This window comes from Lagenorhynchus albirostris, chromosome 6, assembly GCF_949774975.1.
Source record: "Lagenorhynchus albirostris chromosome 6, mLagAlb1.1, whole genome shotgun sequence".
NCBI classification, from domain to species: Eukaryota; Metazoa; Chordata; class Mammalia; order Artiodactyla; family Delphinidae; genus Lagenorhynchus; species Lagenorhynchus albirostris.
This window is the reverse complement of record NC_083100.1, coordinates 50,756,322-50,773,526: the sequence shown is the minus strand read 5'-3', so window position 1 is coordinate 50,773,526 and position 17,205 is coordinate 50,756,322. Positions and strand designations below refer to the sequence as shown.

At 36.5% G+C, this 17,205-nt stretch overlaps 1 pseudogene; it reads left to right on the top strand.

Moving 5' to 3' along the window:
* Positions 1-16,016: 16,016 nt before the first annotated feature.
* On the top strand, positions 16,017-16,791 carry LOC132521526 (small ribosomal subunit protein uS2-like; annotated as a pseudogene).
* Positions 16,792-17,205: the final 414 nt, after the last annotated feature.

Genomic DNA, 17,205 nt, shown 5'->3' with positions numbered 1-17,205 from the left:
TTCTTAATATAGTTCTAATCAATGACTAAGTAAGATTACCGTAGTTTGACTCACACTGTGTAAATCAGTGTTTACTTTTATACCCGTAAGACATACACTAACAAAACAATTTAAGTTTATCAGGGAGAGCATTTTCTTAATTCCTTATTTCTGAACTTAAACATTTCCTCTTTCTAGGGAACTAAGATTACTTGGCAACGTGTTTCTAATTCCAAAATGCTCTAAAGTGATTCCATGTTATTTCTTATTCTCCACGTGCTATAGCTATCAGTGGATCAACCAACTTGTCTAACAACAGAACATGGACGTTATGCTAATTTATTATAGACATAAATCAAAGAAATATCAGAATAATGGTAAACAAAATAATTTTTAGCATTCTATTTGATCATTTTTTATTTAGAAAACTAAAACAATTTTGGTAATGAATCAAAAAATTTGTTATAATGCCTTACGTAAAACAGAGGGAAAGTATATATAATAAAGTCATTTGGGGACTAATGCCAGGTATAGTTTAATCCTTTAAACTGTATATTAATACTTTGGTTGTGAATTCCATTTTGGAATATTCTCAGTCATGAAGTATACTGATCTCTCCTTAATTCATGACTCCATTAATGGTAGACAGGTTTGCTCTTAGAGGCATTTTTTGATACACATTTTTATACAATTTTTGCAAATATTTATCCTGAATTGAAATATGATTCACATGAAGGATGAAGTCAGAGAACACAAATATTAAATGACAGCTTGAAAATTATGACTTTACTTCAAGCCTTGTCACACACCTTGGACTTGAATGTCTGGTAAAAATAAACCTCAAAAACTGTTAAAATAAAAAAAAAATTTTTTAAAAAACTGTTAAAATTGCTCAATCACATTGTGACATTTCAAGACTACCTTGCAAAGTTTCTCTTCGAGGAACCGTACAAAGAAAGGATTAGTTAGTCTTCTTCAACTCAGTAGCAGACAAGTACCTGCAGCCCAGAAGCTAATATAAAGTATTTAACCTGATCTCCTACAAGTTTGGTCAGCTTATCTCCATTTGTCTGATTCATTACAGTTTGGAAGCTTCAGCAGGCAACTAACTCTCACAGGATACACAGCGATCTGCACTCACCAAGAGTTCTGGGCCACAAGGCCATGTGAACACAGAATACTTGCTAATCACTGAAAGATGTTCTCAATATAATCCCAACTATTCAACTACATAACAAAACAGAAATTTGAGTTTTCCTAGGATACGACTGGTATAGAACTTAAGAAATTAGAATTTTGGAGTAGGAAGCTCACTCAGTGTTGAATCTCCTCTGCCTCTACCCATCAGACAGTTATTAGGGTCAACTTTTATCTCAGTCTATATTTGGCAGAGGAATGGGCAAAAACAAACACACTGTCTTACACATAGTTGTGCCACAAAACTAATTTACAATTGCAGATACTTATTTTGTGCCAGGCACAGGGTTTGGGCACTTTGACTTCATTATTTTATCCCTCACAACCATCCTCTGAGATTCTAAGTTCCATATTATAAGGCTTATCTTTTATTTTTTGTTTTGTCTGTCATATAGTCACATCCCCAATAATCTCTACTGGCCCATAAAACCTTCTTGACCTTCCAACCTGAATTAATGTTGCTGCTGAATTATATAGCTTTACTAGCTGTACCACTCAAATGTAAAGTTGTTACACATTGCCTAGTCACTAGTTTTATAGTGAGACAGTTTTAAGTTCTTACTTTATGCAGTGTACTATTCTAGGTACTGAGGATACGATACTAAACAAATGGCAAATGGATGCTACCTGTCCCCTCTTGTTACCTCTAGGGAAGTAAGAAGGTAACCTAGAAGGCAGAAAATTCAATGGACAATAATAATAATAATAATAATACATGAAGTGCAATTAGAGTACCTAGAAGAGTCACCTTATCTAGTCTCATACAGTCTTGAGTGTTTTTTCATGGATTCTAGTGATATTCTGATTAGGCTCCAACTTTCCCACCTGGTCTTCTAGAAATTCAATTTTAACTTGGTTATAGTCTCCTAAAGATACTTCCTCTTCACCAGCCTACAGTTCCTTTTTCGCTCAATTTAAATTCAAAATCTTTTCTCCACAAATCCCTTTTCCTGTTTTCTGAGAGAAGATTTTTGCCACTTTTCTCTTCACCAATAAGAATCTGGTTTACAAAAAAATTTTTTTTAATAGAATCTGGTTTACAGAAGTTGAAGACTTCTGTTTTATAGAATTTAAAGCCTTTACTGCTACATTATTTGTATACTACTGATCTGGTTTCCACAATATATTCAATTTATTCTCTACTACTTTGATTCCCTCCCTCTTCTTTTTTTCCTATCATTTACTCCTTTGACCCAATCAAAAATTAGCAAATGTTTCAGAGCTTATGAATGTAAAAATTGAGGTCACTATTTTCTTACCCTCTCCTACATCTGGAAAGATAATCTTATACTGGAGTGATTCAGATAATAGAAGAAATATGTAGGTGGGGAGGAACAAGATGCAAAATCCCTTTCTCCTTTTTCTTTGTGTTTGAAAAGAAAAGGCCTAGAAGAGTGGAAACTGGGCCTTCCCATGCCCTGCCTGACCTGTTGTCAGGGCAACAGGATGTGTGGGAAGCCGTGGCCTTCCCAGTGCCTGTTGCCAGGGTAACAGGATATGAACCATCTTCTCTTATGAAACTATGCAGTTTCCCTGCCTTATTCTATGTTTCTCTTCTATTTGGTGGAAAATTATATATGTTTAAAGAAACCTAAGAGCAACACAACTTCAATATACAAGCTACTGAGTGATCATGTTTTGCAAGAAATACTGTAAGTGGGTATGTACCACTGATATTGTTACTTGCGGAAATAATGTGGAAGAGAATTTTATTGGACTGACTTTCTGAAAATAGGGATCTCGGTTTTCATTTTTATAATCTTTGAAATATTTCCTAATTTTTGATTGGGTAAAAGAAATAAATGATAGGAGATGATGAGGGAGAGAAGAAGAGTGTTAATGGCAAAAAACTGTGGAAGCCAGAGAAGAACTATATGAAAAATTTAGAGGCTAAGAGCTTATATCAGTTGGCATTATTTTGTGTGTAACAAACCATCTTGCAACTCAGTAGCCGAAAACAATAAACATTTACTATTTTGTCATGATTTTGAGGAAGCTGGATAATCCAGGACGACTTCACTCACATGTCTGGTGGCTGATGGTCTGGTTGGTCTATAGGGGTCTCAGCTGGAATGGTTTATATCTGCTCCACATTCTCATCCTCCAGTAGGCTTAACCAGGCTTCTTTCAGTATTGGTATGGGGGTTCCAGAGAGCAGCAGGAGAGAGTAAACCCCAATACATAAGCCCTTCCCAAGCCTTTGCTTGTGTCACATTTGCTAACATCCCATTGGCCAAAGCAAGTTAGCCAACATTCTGGCCAAGCTCAGAGTCAGTATGGGAGGGATTATCCAAGAGTGGATGCAGGAAGTCATGAACAAATTGGGACGTATTGCAACAGTAAATAACAGCATAAAAGAATTTTTGGAAAATAGAGGGCTCCTTGGAAAACTTGATCTATTAAAGCAGAGATTTGCTAGGGGATGAAATATCAAGAGGGTCACACATATAAAGACACTTTTTCATACTGGGACCAGTAGGAGGTACTGAAGATTTTGAGAGTTCTTAGAGTTCATAAGAGCTCCTTAACCCATCTAGTAACCATTTCCAAATACAGACTAAGAAATGATGAGGAAAATACTGCACGCCTTTAAGGAATTTATATTCTCTGCTGGCAATAAAGTAGAATAAACTCCATTTAGATGATTTTTCTAAAATAAACAAAAGGAGAAATGCTCACTTTACTTTAAAAAAGACCCTTATCATATGCTTAAAATCTGTTATAACATGAAAAGAAGAGAAAGCACAGCAAGAATAAAACACCTTGTTTTAATCATTAAAACTCCTGTCTTTATTCTCATTGGTAAATAAAAATCTTCAGGGACAGACATCCAGACATTTCTACTGTGCAGCGTTATTTTTCTCTGTTGTTTGGCATACTAAAGGCCAAATAAATTAGAATAATTTTGTAAGTGTCCAAACTCCAAAGGGGCAAGAGAGTTTAGGAAAAGTCAACTTCCTTTGCAAATTCTAGCTAGGATCATTGTTTAAATAAATTAATTAAAGGGGTAATGGTAGTGCATGTCCTAGAAAAGGAAAGAAATAAAACTAGGGAGTTTCTGACACCTAAAGCATATGCCAAGAGATAACTCCCCTTAGTATTCATCTTTGAGTATGCAGAATTAGGCAAACAGATGGCAGGATTGTGGAAAAATCAAAATAAGAGAGCAGTTTTTAACTCCTGAAATGTCAGGTTTTATAGTGAGTCTCGAGTGTTAAATAGAATTATCTAAGTCAGTGTTCAAGGGAATAGGTATGGGCCTAGGAATCTGGTTCTCCCCCTACTAATAGGGGAACATTAGTCAAGTTATTTAATGTCTTTGGGGCTCAGTTTTCTCATCAGAAAAACAGGATAATTATGCTGAACCATACACATCAAAAGAAAAATATTTTAGAAAGAATAAGGCATAAAAGAATTAAAAAGTGTGATTACTACTATGCAATTATAAGGTGATTTTAAATAGCTTAAGCTAATCAAAAACATGATTGATGCCCAAGTCATTCAGTTTTTTCTTAGCTTGCTCCAAATGCTGTTTATTTTCAACCAAGTCTTAGAAAGTCCAGTTTTAAGTGGACCAGAGTCATCATACTGTTGCTTTGCTGATAAGAAGTCCATTGTGATTTTCTTCTAAGTTATCAAGGACCTGATTCATGTACAAAATTCCAAGAATCCTTTGATTCTCCATGATTATGCAGAGTTGAATTCAGGTTGACCTCTGTTTTGCCGCCCTGTAGACAGTGGTGCTTTTTCATGACTCTTTATAAACTTACTTGAACAGCTACAAATATCAAAATTTTTACCTACCAGAAATTATTTGCTTTGAGCATTTTCTGGGCCTATTTAATAAAATTTGTTTTTAAATATTTTATAAGATATTAAGTAGAATATAATCTCTTTAAACAACCTCAAGAAATTGTAGCCTAAAGGAGGAATCAAAAGAGTCAAAATGTTTCATTTATATGCCTCTAATAACCTGTTATAATTTTTATGTCCTTTCCTAACAATAAATAGTTATTCGTGCCCAGTACTTGTTCAGATCAGGTATGTGAAATACTAGGATTCTCATAAGCCCTTAACACTATCATTTGTTTAATGATGCTAATGAACAGTTCCTTTCATATCCAAATGGCTTACAGTACAGTCCTTTCGAAGGGAATCAGACTTGCCCAAATATTTACATTTGATTAACTGACTGAAATATGTTAGAATAAAGGACAAAATCTAATAACATAATGGCGATTTGGTATTTTCTATAATGAATTGACAAAAGGAATGACCATGGCACATGACAACAATTACTTGGAAATCAACTCTCTTATGAACCCGACCTAGACAGGGATAAGAAAAAACCTAACAAATGATTTTCAAGCCGGAGTGACTCAGGAAATTAGATTAACCCTAGGTCATACACGATTACAGAGACATAAAATCCATTCTAAGACCACTACAAGACGCTGAACAAAAGACACTGAATCCATCAAGGCAATTCTTCTATCAGTGAAACTCTCAAGGCCAGCCCACTTCTCTTCCTCAGCTCTCTCTTCCCACATAACACACTCTTGCCTCAGGGAAAGGTAAATCCTTGAGTATAACTGTTCTGGTAAAGAGAAACCTGGGGATTTTGGTGAGACCACTTCCACTGAGCTAAAAGAAAGCCTTCTTTTCTCATGTTGACAATCCTGCTCTGTCTACTGATTCTAAGAAAATTACCTGGAAAAAAAATAGAATTCTGCTTCTGCATGTATTATCAGTAATAATAATGATATTGCTAGTATTACTTGAATTCTAGACACTGTTCTTAGCAGTTTATAAGCATTAATTCATTTAATATTCCCAACACCTATGAGATTGGTAAGGATATTATTCCCATTTTCAGTTAAGAAACCAAGACATTGAAAAATGAATCAACTTACCATATAGCTGTTAAACAGCAGAGTTGGAATACACATAAGAATGGACAAGATTATGGGAATATTAATAATTACAATGTTTTAAGAGCTTACTATGCGCCAGGTACTGAGTTATATTTCTTAAATACATTATTTTATTTAATTTTCACTATCTTGACTCTGGCAACATCCAGATTCCCAGATCCTAATGCTTCCTTCTAAGTGGACGGACCTTCCATTGGAAAAGCCTTCCTGGCCTCTCTTTGCCACTTCTCATATTCTTTCACAGAGGAGGAGAAGCAACATTTGGTTGGTGAATTGTGGAGAAGGAATTAGACTTTGGGATGTAAGCTATCCTCTTCAAGGGGCGTGGAAGGGATATTCTACTTGTAGAAAGCATATCTCATCTACCAGAGGTTATGAGGTAAATTTAGGAGAAGAGACTTTGTCCCTGTTTGGGGAAGTCTACAGTTTGGGGGAGTAAGTTGAATTCAGAGATGTTTTGGCTTATTTAGCTGCAAACCAAAAACCTTACTCTCCATTATAAATTTAGTCTTTCAATAAAGCTGACATTTTATCTCCATCTACTGGACTCCTATATCTGTCCTTCACTTAATTCTGAACTTGGGCAAAGATTATGTGACATTCCTTAGCCTCTCTCTCATCCCAAGATCTAATGAAGGACAGGAGTCTGTCTCAACTCCTCCTGAGAGAAGTCATCCCTGACTAGCCAAAATACCTTCTCCAAGTGACTCTTGATCACATGACCTAGCACATTTTTTCAGGTCACTTCTTACTCCATTTTAACTTATTTTTTTGTCATTTACTTTTTGGTCATTTGTTTCCTCTAGAATGTAAGTTCCTGTGCCTACAATAGTACCTGACATACTACACAATCAGTAAGTATGACTGAATGAATAACGAATGAAATAATTGGATTTCACAGAAAATCTAATAACTTTTCCACAGTCACTCATTAAATGATAGATGGTATTAGAAAATATCTGACTGTTTCCAAGTTCAATTTCTTCATCTCTAAGGTATTTCATCTCAACAATGTCCATTCTAGAAAGCATAACATAATGTTATGCAAGAACTGAGATTCATATTAATATTATATCTGTATACCAATATAGGTTTTGTGAGATGCTTTTCTTCAAATCAGTTTTATGACTAAAAAACTGATTTTTTTAAACTGATTTGCCTTATTAATCCATCAGAAGAGTCACATACACATCCATATGAGAACAGAGACTGAGATTTATCAGCAATTTCCAAGAAAGATAGCATAAACATTCTTTGACATTTGAAATGAATCCACTATATATTTTCAATATCAGAGCTTGGTAAAAAAAACTGGGGTTCTGGGCATGTAATCCAGGGTTAGATGGAGGACAGTGAGTTATTTAATGGCTAAGGATAATGAGTATCTAACTCCAGTGTGCCATAGAGTGACCTAGGCTGGGCCCCACCTCTAGGCATCATGTCTGTGTCTGTGTGTGTGTATGTGGGTGTGAGTGAGAGTGTATGTGTGTGTTGGGAGAGGATAGGAGTGGCCATGTTGGTTAAATACTCTTACTATTCTGTTACAGGAGAAATGTATTAGTTTCTTATTGCTACTGCAACAAATGTACCACAAACTGAGTAGCTTGAAACAACACAAATGTATTATCTTCAGTTCCATGGGTCAGAAATTTGATGCAAGTTTCACTGAGCTAAAATCAAGGTGTTGGTAGGGATACATTCTTTTTAGAGGCTCTAGAGAGATTCTGTTTTCTTTCCTTTTCAAGCTTCTAGAGGTTCCCACATTCCTTGGCTTATAGCCTGTTTCCTCCACCTTTGATGTTGGCAAAGACAAGTTGAGTCCTTCTCACATCATGGCACTGTGACCTCCTTCTGCCTCCTTCTTCCATTTTTAAGAATACCTGTGATTACATGGGCTCATTTGGATAATCTAGACAAATCTCCATATTTTAAGGTCAGCTGATTAGCAACCTTAACTCCATCTGCCTCCTTAATTCCCCTTTGGCATATAAAGTAACATTTTCACAGGTTCTGGGGATTAGGACATGGACATCTCTTGGGGTCAATTAGTCTGCCTACCATAAGGCTCATGGACTAAGTTTTAAGAAGCACCACTCTAGATCCTTTTCTGGTGATCTTTCTAGGTAACCATTGTGAGAATGTCCTCTTTTGTGTTTTTTTTATTTGGGGAGCAAGATGAATAAGAGGTTTAGAACTAGGTTGATCTGTATTTAAATCCAAGTTCCATCAGACACTGGATGTTTAACCAACTTAGGATACTCACCTCTTGAAATCATTGAAAAGAGTAAATGAGAATACAGATATGTTATATCTGGAAAGTTCTGACAACAAGTAGACGATAAGCAAACATTATTTCCTTCCATCTTCTTTATCCCTATTCCAGCTATGAATCTATTGCCACTCCTCCAACCTGGCTTTAGGCCCTATATTGACAGCCTGACTGACCTTCTAATTTTGTAGTTAGACCCACTATAAGATTCAGAATTTTATTCATTGATGGATTGATTTAACAGTATTTATTGCATTATGTCCAATATGCCAGTTATTATGCTACGGGCTGGAGACCCACAAGCAAACACAGCTAACATAGCTCTTTTTCTCAGTAGCTTGTGGGGAAGGTAGATTTTGTTATGAAAAGGGAAGCCCAGGTTACTTAATGAGCCAAATATAGGAAACTAATCTAGTATGGAAGGTCAGGAAGGATTTCTTTTGCAAGTGAAATTTAAGAAGAGATCTTTGAGCATTTCTTAATAGGCTCTCAATTAGAATTTTTAGTAGGACAATTCTTCCTGATAAGAGAATGTCCTAAGCTCTGGAGTACAGTTATCATGCCTGGACCTTGCTGTCCACTGAATACAGAAACACTCTCAGGCACTGAAACAACCAGAAACATCCCCACACATCTCTAAAAGCCTCATGAGAAGCAAGAGCAACTCTGACTGAGAGAGGAGAAAGGAATGGTTCCCTCTGGAAGAGAGAAAAAAATGAGCAAAGGCAGATGGGAAGTAAGTAGCATTTCTTCTGTGCAACCCTGGGTTTGGGTGGGAGGGGGCCACAGAGGAAGAGGCATGAGAGCAGGCTCCAAAAGTTGAACAGGTATGGTGAGACCTGGGAAGGATGCTGAACTTTGTTTTTTTGTTTGTCTGGCTTTTGTTAATTTTTTTTTAATTTTATTTTTTTATACAGCAGTTTCTTATTAGTTATCTATTTTATACATATGGATGCTGAACTTTGAAGGGAGGGCACTAGAAACCTTTAAAGGTTTGAAGCAGGAGAGTAAAAGGATCAGATTTATTTGCTTCTAATCTATAATGTTGCTCCATCCTAAAGTATAATTCTAGTTTGGTAATATGGTGCTAATAACGCCTGTCATTTTACCTTTTGCCAATTTTTGTTCTAAATATGTATTTCTGCTACATCTTCCTGGTGATAAAGTTTTGGGCTACTTCATCAGAAGAGAACCGTATAACACATTGCCCTCTAAAATAACAGCTAATTGAAATTAGTTATAGGGTTTCTGCTTTCTCCTTCACCTTTTACTCCTCTACATTTTATTCTTCTACTACTGAAGATCATGTATACCAACAATCAAAGAGAAAAAAATGAGAAAAGAAGTTTAAGTCTTTCCACTGTTGTATTCACAATTCCAGATTTTAAAATCTGTATATTTGTATGGATTAGGAGAGATAAAGAGGTATGTGTCTCTACATATAAAATCAGTTATCATATATTACATTAGGTTCTAACAGCGAAATTCTCATAGCCTTACATCTATAAAAACTGAAGTATTGGCAGTAAGTACTATGGAGTGGTGAGTCTCACTTTTTTGTCAATAGTTTATGGTTTTGAGCAGTTCAAACTCTCCTCTTTTTTGTTAAAAAACTGAGTAGGATAACACTCTGATTTAGTTTTACTCTAACACCTTGTGGTTTTCACTGGAATTTTAACTTCATCACAGTTTTCTGGAAATGCTATAACCTCTTAGATCAAATTCTTAGAACAGTAGCACTGACGGGAAAGAGCAGTACCAATGTTTTAAAACATATTTGATTTTTTAAAAACTCCACAGTGGAAGAGCCCTTTTTACACTTAAAGACCAAAAACCAGTATCATGACATGAAAAAAGATTCTTTTTAAATTGAAAAAAACTACTATGTATAAATGAAAACAAATATAAAATCTTCAAATCAACTTTCTTCATGGAAATCAATAAACTTAACAATCTTTGCAAAGACTAGTGTTAGACAAATGTTCTCAGGATGTAGGAAGTAGTATAGGTCCCAGAGTCACAGGAAACTTCTGAACCAGAAATTTCATCAGGTTTCAAGATGGCAAAAGAAATCGGAAGTGTTTTCCAAATCCTAAATGGTTGGTAACTTATGGACAAGTATATGATTCTTTTAAAATATAGTTTATGAAGGACATGATGCCATAGTCATTTGCTAACATTTCTACCATCAGACATGGTGAGTCATTGTGTAGAATCTAAATTGTCATACTGAGTGACAAATTAGTGGTAGAAGATGGACTGAAGAAAGCTAAAGAAAAGAGCCGTAACTATAAAAAGAAAATTAATAGAACAAAGCATATAAGTCTACATCAGAAATGGGAAGAGAAAACTGTTTTACCTTTGTTCCCACAAATGAATAAGAGATTTCTTAGCACATTACTGAATATGCTGTCTTGATTAAATATTATATGAAGGAGATTTAAAAGTTCAATGAAAGAAATCAACAAAATGATAGAGAAGAACTGATATTTTAATTAGTTTATCAACATTTTCACATGTGCTACAAAATATAAAAATTACTTCTATGTACTGAAAAAAAGTGTTCTAAAATATAATGTTATATGAAAATGCCTATAAAATATTTTCTGTAAATATCTACCTGTAGTGGTTCATGTTTTCCATTTTTAAGGTATACTGGAATAAATCTTATTTTACTTTAACCTTTGTCTCTATTTTTATTTAACCTCAAAAATGTACTTATTTCAATATCCTGTTGAAATAAATAAATGCATTTGTAAAGTTTGCAGTTAAAGATGAAAAAATCACTTTCCAAACAAGTATTTAAAGGCCTTCATTGAGTCTTTTTTGCCAAACTAAGAAAATTATTTAATAGCTTTCATGAGTAACATGATTTTAATTGCCATTACTTAAAAGTGGAATTCTAGCACTAGACATTTTGATAAGCTAAAATTCTGTTTGAATCTATATAAGATTTTAAATAGGCAAGACAATCTCAGCAATGGAATAGGGAGTCCCTCATATCATTTCTTTGAATTTAGACTACACAAAAGACCATAATTAAACAATTTGGGTGTCATTAGTCATGCAGATTTTAGATTTAGAGCTTCTTGTTTTGACAATTCTGAACCTAGAATACTGGAAATGTCTTCAAGTACAAGTTAAAATAGTAGTACCAAAATGAAAATTCTTTCTTGCTTTAATGCAAAAGCAATCAGTCATTTCCATCAGTTTAGCAATAATTATTTTAAAAAACCTAGTTATCAGTAATTTGTTCATTCAGTGTCTCTATGTGGTCATTCAGTGGTGCTATATAGACACAATTCAAAATTTATATAGGTACATATATAATTATATCCTACATCCATGTTGAATATTGTCATGAAGCTCTACTGCTAAATGACTCTATCACCCTCTCCTGAAAAAATATGACAGTTGATCTTTGAGATCAACTGATTGTGTGAAAGTTGGATAACTTTGCTGTAAAATGTTAGGTAAACACAAATTCACTTTTCAAATTTTTTAAAGACATATGCATACACTCACTACCATACATCTTCATACATTCAAATAACTGCAGAAAAAGAGAACAAAGACAAACTGAACAAAACAAACAAACCAGAACCATCCTGTCCTGCTAAAGGGAAAAAATCTAAAATAGGTTGTAATATGAAATATAATTTTTCCGGTACAGATGTTCATCCACTCATTAGGTTAGGATACAAATCAGCTGATGACTGCCAATGTTTAATTTTCATCTATGCTGATGAATTTTGTAAGTTGTTATTTGCTTTTATAGGATTATTTGTTTCCCTAGAGAACCACCTTTACAAAAAACTGTGATTTCTAAATCTTCAATGAATCTTGTAAACATATTTCTCTAATTCATTCAAATGATGTAAAGATGGCTTCCTTTTTAAAAGTTATTCTCTGGTAAACGTTGTTTGCATTATCAGTGTGCTCTTAAACCAGTGCACTGTAATGCCATGTATTACTTCAAGTATAAGAAAATATACAGAGAACACTAATTATATAAACATCATTGAATATATTCAAATGGAAGAAAGTAGAAGGAATTTTTACCTAACGAAGTTTGATATCATTTTTCTTTTAAAAAAAATCATAGATTTTGATAAACAGCAACACTAAATTTACTCAAATGTTGCATTTTATACAATAATATGTGTATACAACATTAGAAATACAAATCCTAGAAAACCTGTGTTTCTCATGGTATAGGATTCCTTTAGCTATTATTATAGAAAAGCAAACATATTTTCATTTGAAGTCTGCAAACATACTAAGCAATTGCAATGGCCTGTAAATATTCATATTTCATATTTTAAAAAATTAAATCTGATTTTAAAATTATGACATAATTAAAATAAAGCATGTAAACATAGTGTGCTGGAACACTAAACAGGAATTAGTTACATACACAGAAATAAACCTAGATGCTGTTTAAACAGCAAGGTAAACAGTACTGCAATTAAAGTTTGACTCAGGTACTTAACATTTCATGCTTGACATAAGCACACTTCTTGACCCATCTTACTAAAGTCTAGTTTACACCATGAGCTATTCTGTACTCTTAGAAGTGAATTGGTTAATTTAAGCCAAAATTCTCAAGCAAGTTTGGTATGCTGCTAGTAATTTTACCACATAAACATTTTTTTCTTAAAAAAATATTATTAAGACATAAGGAATAAGCACAATGGAGTATAGTTATTTATTATCATATTAATCCTGTCCTTTTTATTCAAAATCTAATCACAAATAAATATTAGTAGTAATCTGTCTTTTTACCTGAGACAAATTTTATTTCTGCAAGTACCCAGACAAGCAGCTTTTATAATTACTTTTCTGCGTATCTAAGCCACATATCTAAGTAACACATACAGAATGTCTAAAAGAAGCCATGTAGTCTAATAGTGAAGTGAATTCTCAGGGAGTTACCTTACTTTACATAAAACATACCTGTGCAAAAGAACTATACATCCTTCAAGCAAGTTGTTAGCTAAGACTGACACGTTTTATTTTTTTTTTTAAAGAAAATCTTTCTAAAGGAAACACTAATCCACAAAGTCAGAAAGTACCAACAATTCATCATGTTAATAGTCAAAATTTTTTTGGTCAGAGAGGTGGATAAAAACACAGACCAAGCAAAGAGCTTACTCACATTCCTTTCAGGCGTTGCCACATTTTTTCAGTCTGTTCTCCTATGAGATACTTAAAAGTGGTGTTTTCCAATTCTTCAGTTTCTGTAGCAGTAGACCCCATGATGATACTCCTAGGGCAATACAGTTAGTCAGTTTCAGCAGCTAGAACAAGCATTTCTCAGTCCACTACAAATCTTAAAACAGTTATACAGTAGCATCTCTTATCTATCAAAACATTGCAGATTTACAAAGCTGACGGCAGCTTCTGCCAGAATTGCTATTGACTTTGACAGGCATATCCACTGCTCACCGCATCACCTCCCTTCAAGCAGACAGCAGTATAAACACATCCTCTGACCTCACAGAAACAATCGACACATGTGAGCCTGCTACTGTACTACTGACCGACTGAGCGCTCCAGCTCTCCCCCAAAGCAGCTCATTTGTTACTGTTCTGTGCACTGAAGTACATCAGAATTCCTACAGTTTCTGAGATCTATTATGCACAAGAGAAACGTGAATGACTTTAGCACACCAGAAGAAGCTGAATTCCTCTCTACCAATGGAAGGAGGGCAGGATGTAATAAGAAAACAGATGGTAGGAAACAGTATCAGCAGCACCGCCCTGAGAAAAAAGTGGCTGTTTTAAATGCCAAGGTTTTTGTCTCCTAATTGATCTGGAACCAAGAGTTAAAAATATACCAGGCTCTAACAATAAATTCAACAAATACTAATGACAACAATGAGAAAATAACATAAGAGCCGTACAGAAGACAGACCACCGAGCTCCACAGGTTGTTATTGAAAAATATGTACAACGATGATGCTGTAATCATGCTTATTCACCTTCTCCTAGCAACTCCACACAGTAGGTAACTGCCAATTTAACCAGTGGAAAACACGGCAGCTGCAAACAGACTGCTCTGTGAATCCTTTGGGGATTAAAAAAATAAATAAAACGAAACTGGTGTGTATCCTTGTGTGCGTGTGTTGAAGGAAAAGGAGTGTGGGGGAGGAGAAGGGGAAGAGAGGGAGATGGAGGAGAAGAGAGAAATTGATGCTGTGCTGCTTGTGCATTTTAGAAGAAAAATGAGAGAAAGTGGACATAAAAGGAATCAGAACTGAGTCATCTGCCAAGCCCCCAACACATGGTGAGCTTTCTTTGAAACAAGCACAGACCTTGAGTATGAGCTTCATAACAGCTATTGCTATCTGCAAGCTGCTAAGAAAAATATACTTAAAAGCAATATCTCTTGTTGTTTGTTTGGAGACACAAATGTAGTTTTATTCCTCCCTGCAAGAAGCTTGCCTGTTACCTGGAGGTTTAAGGTAGAGATATTCATAGACAGTAGATAGGTAACAATATCTAACATTTATTGAGTGCTCACTATGTGTCAGACACTGTTCCCAGTACCTAACAGTATTACTTTTTTAAATTCTTACAAAAAGCCCATGAGGTAGGTAATATTCCCGATTAACAGTTGAGACAATTGAGAAATAAAGACAGTCCTCAGATTTAAATCCAGTCCTTCAAAATAAACACTATGATTTTACTGACAAGAAATCTTCCAGGGGCTTCCCTGGTGGCACAGTAGTTAAGAATCTGCCTGCCAATGCAGGGTACACAGGTTTGAGCCCTGGTCCGGGAAGATCCCACATGCCGTGGAGCAACTAAGCCCGTGCGCCACAACTACTGAGCCTGCGCTCTAGAGCTCGCGTGCCACAACTACTGAGCCCATGTGCCACAACTACTGAAGCCCACACGCCTAGAGCCCATGCTCCACAACAAGAGAAGCCACTATAACGAGAAGCCTGCGCACCTCAACGAAGAGTAACCCCTGCTCGCAGCAACCAGAGAGTAAGCCCGCGCGCAGTGACAAAGACCCAACGCACCCCAAAAAAAATTTTAAATAATTTAAAATAAATAAGTAAACTTTAAAAAACAGAAATCTTCCACTATAAAGTTACTGTGTCTATCGAAACAACACTGACTGCATCTAGTCAAAGTTGTAATATGTACAGTTGACTCTTTTTAACAACCCGGGAGCTAGAGGTGCCCAGCCAGCCCTCAGTGGAAAATCTGCATATAAATTATAGTCAGCCCTCCATATACATTGTTCCCCAGTATCTGCTATTCTTCAGTATCCACATTTCCCTGTCAGCATATTCAACCAACCACAGATCAGGTAACACTACAGTATTTACTATTGAAAAAAATCCATGTATAAGCAGATCCACACAGGTTCAAACCTGTGTTGTTCAAGGGTCAAATGTAGAAAAAAATCTTCGCAAAATTTTCTAGAAAGTGCCTTCTGATTTACAAGTTAGAAGGGGTTTCTATGCTACCCAGAAAGGGATCCATATATCTCCTCTGGGTTTCTGTGGCAACTTAAAGGGAAATTTTCACAATGCCCTGAGTCTCTGACGTCCTGTAAACGAAGGAGGAGGCTGTCCTCAAATTTCTTGAGGCAGGAACCCACTTAGTTGGCAACAACCTTGATTTCCAAATGGAACAATCATCTACAAAAGCAAAACTGATGGCATCTACCTCATAAATCTGAGAACAGGGGAGACGCTTCTTCCAGCAGCTTTTGCCATTGTTGCCGTTGTACACCGGCTGATTCCAGCATCGTACCCTCCAGGAACACTGGCCAGCAAGCTGGGCTGAAGTTTGCTGCTGCCACCAGGGCCATTCCTATTACTGACCACCTCACTGCTGGAACCTTCACTAACCGGATCCGGGCAGCCTTTCACGAGCCACGGCTTCTGGCGGCTACCGTTCCCAGGGCTCACCACCGGCCTCTCACAGAGGCTTTTATGTGAACCCGCCCACCATCGCCCCGTGCGACACAGACTCTCCTCTGCGCCCTGTGGACACTGCTACCATCCCGGAACAACAACAGGGGAGCCCACTCGGGGGTCTGACGTGGTGGACGTTGGCCCGGAATGGTCTGCACATGCGCGGCACCATCTCCCGCAATCATCCCTGGGAGATCAGCCCCACCTCCACTTCCGGAAGAGACGGAAAGGGAGCGCAGGCGGCTGCTGGGAAGGCTGTGACCGAGGGGGACTTTCAGGGTGAATGGCCTGCTCCAGCTCCCAAACTCAATGCTACTGCACCCAAGGTCACAGACGGGTCTGAAGGCGCAGGTGCCCTCTGTGCCCACCCGGCAGTTCCCCACTGGAGACCGAGCCTCATCCGCCAGCGAGGACTGTCTGCGGCCCCCAGTGCTCTGGCCACTGGACGGGTAGGAACAACTTCTGAGTGGGCTTAAACTATTCTTCCACAGACTCAAACACAAAACGGAAATAACGTTGACAGAAAATAAACCGTTTCTAGAAAAAAAAAAAAAAGAGGTTAAATCAAGTGAAGCCTCAGTTTTCCTCTCTCCAACAAGCTATTTCCTGAACTCGATCTGAATTTAATGTCTTTAGCTAGCAGACAGCTTTACACAATCACAGCCTCACTTTTTTGAGCAGTTACCAGAGTTGTCAGAAATAAGTTAGTCTTTGCTCTGAAAGTACTGATTTTACCTTCACTGTGCCTTCATTGATAATCCTAGCTACATTCACTTAATAATCTCTTACCTGACTTTGTTGTTACGAGATAGTCAACGAACATCTGAATTCTGTTCTCAAAGATAAACCACAGGGAAAAAATCTCCGTAAAAAGCAAGTACTCCACCACT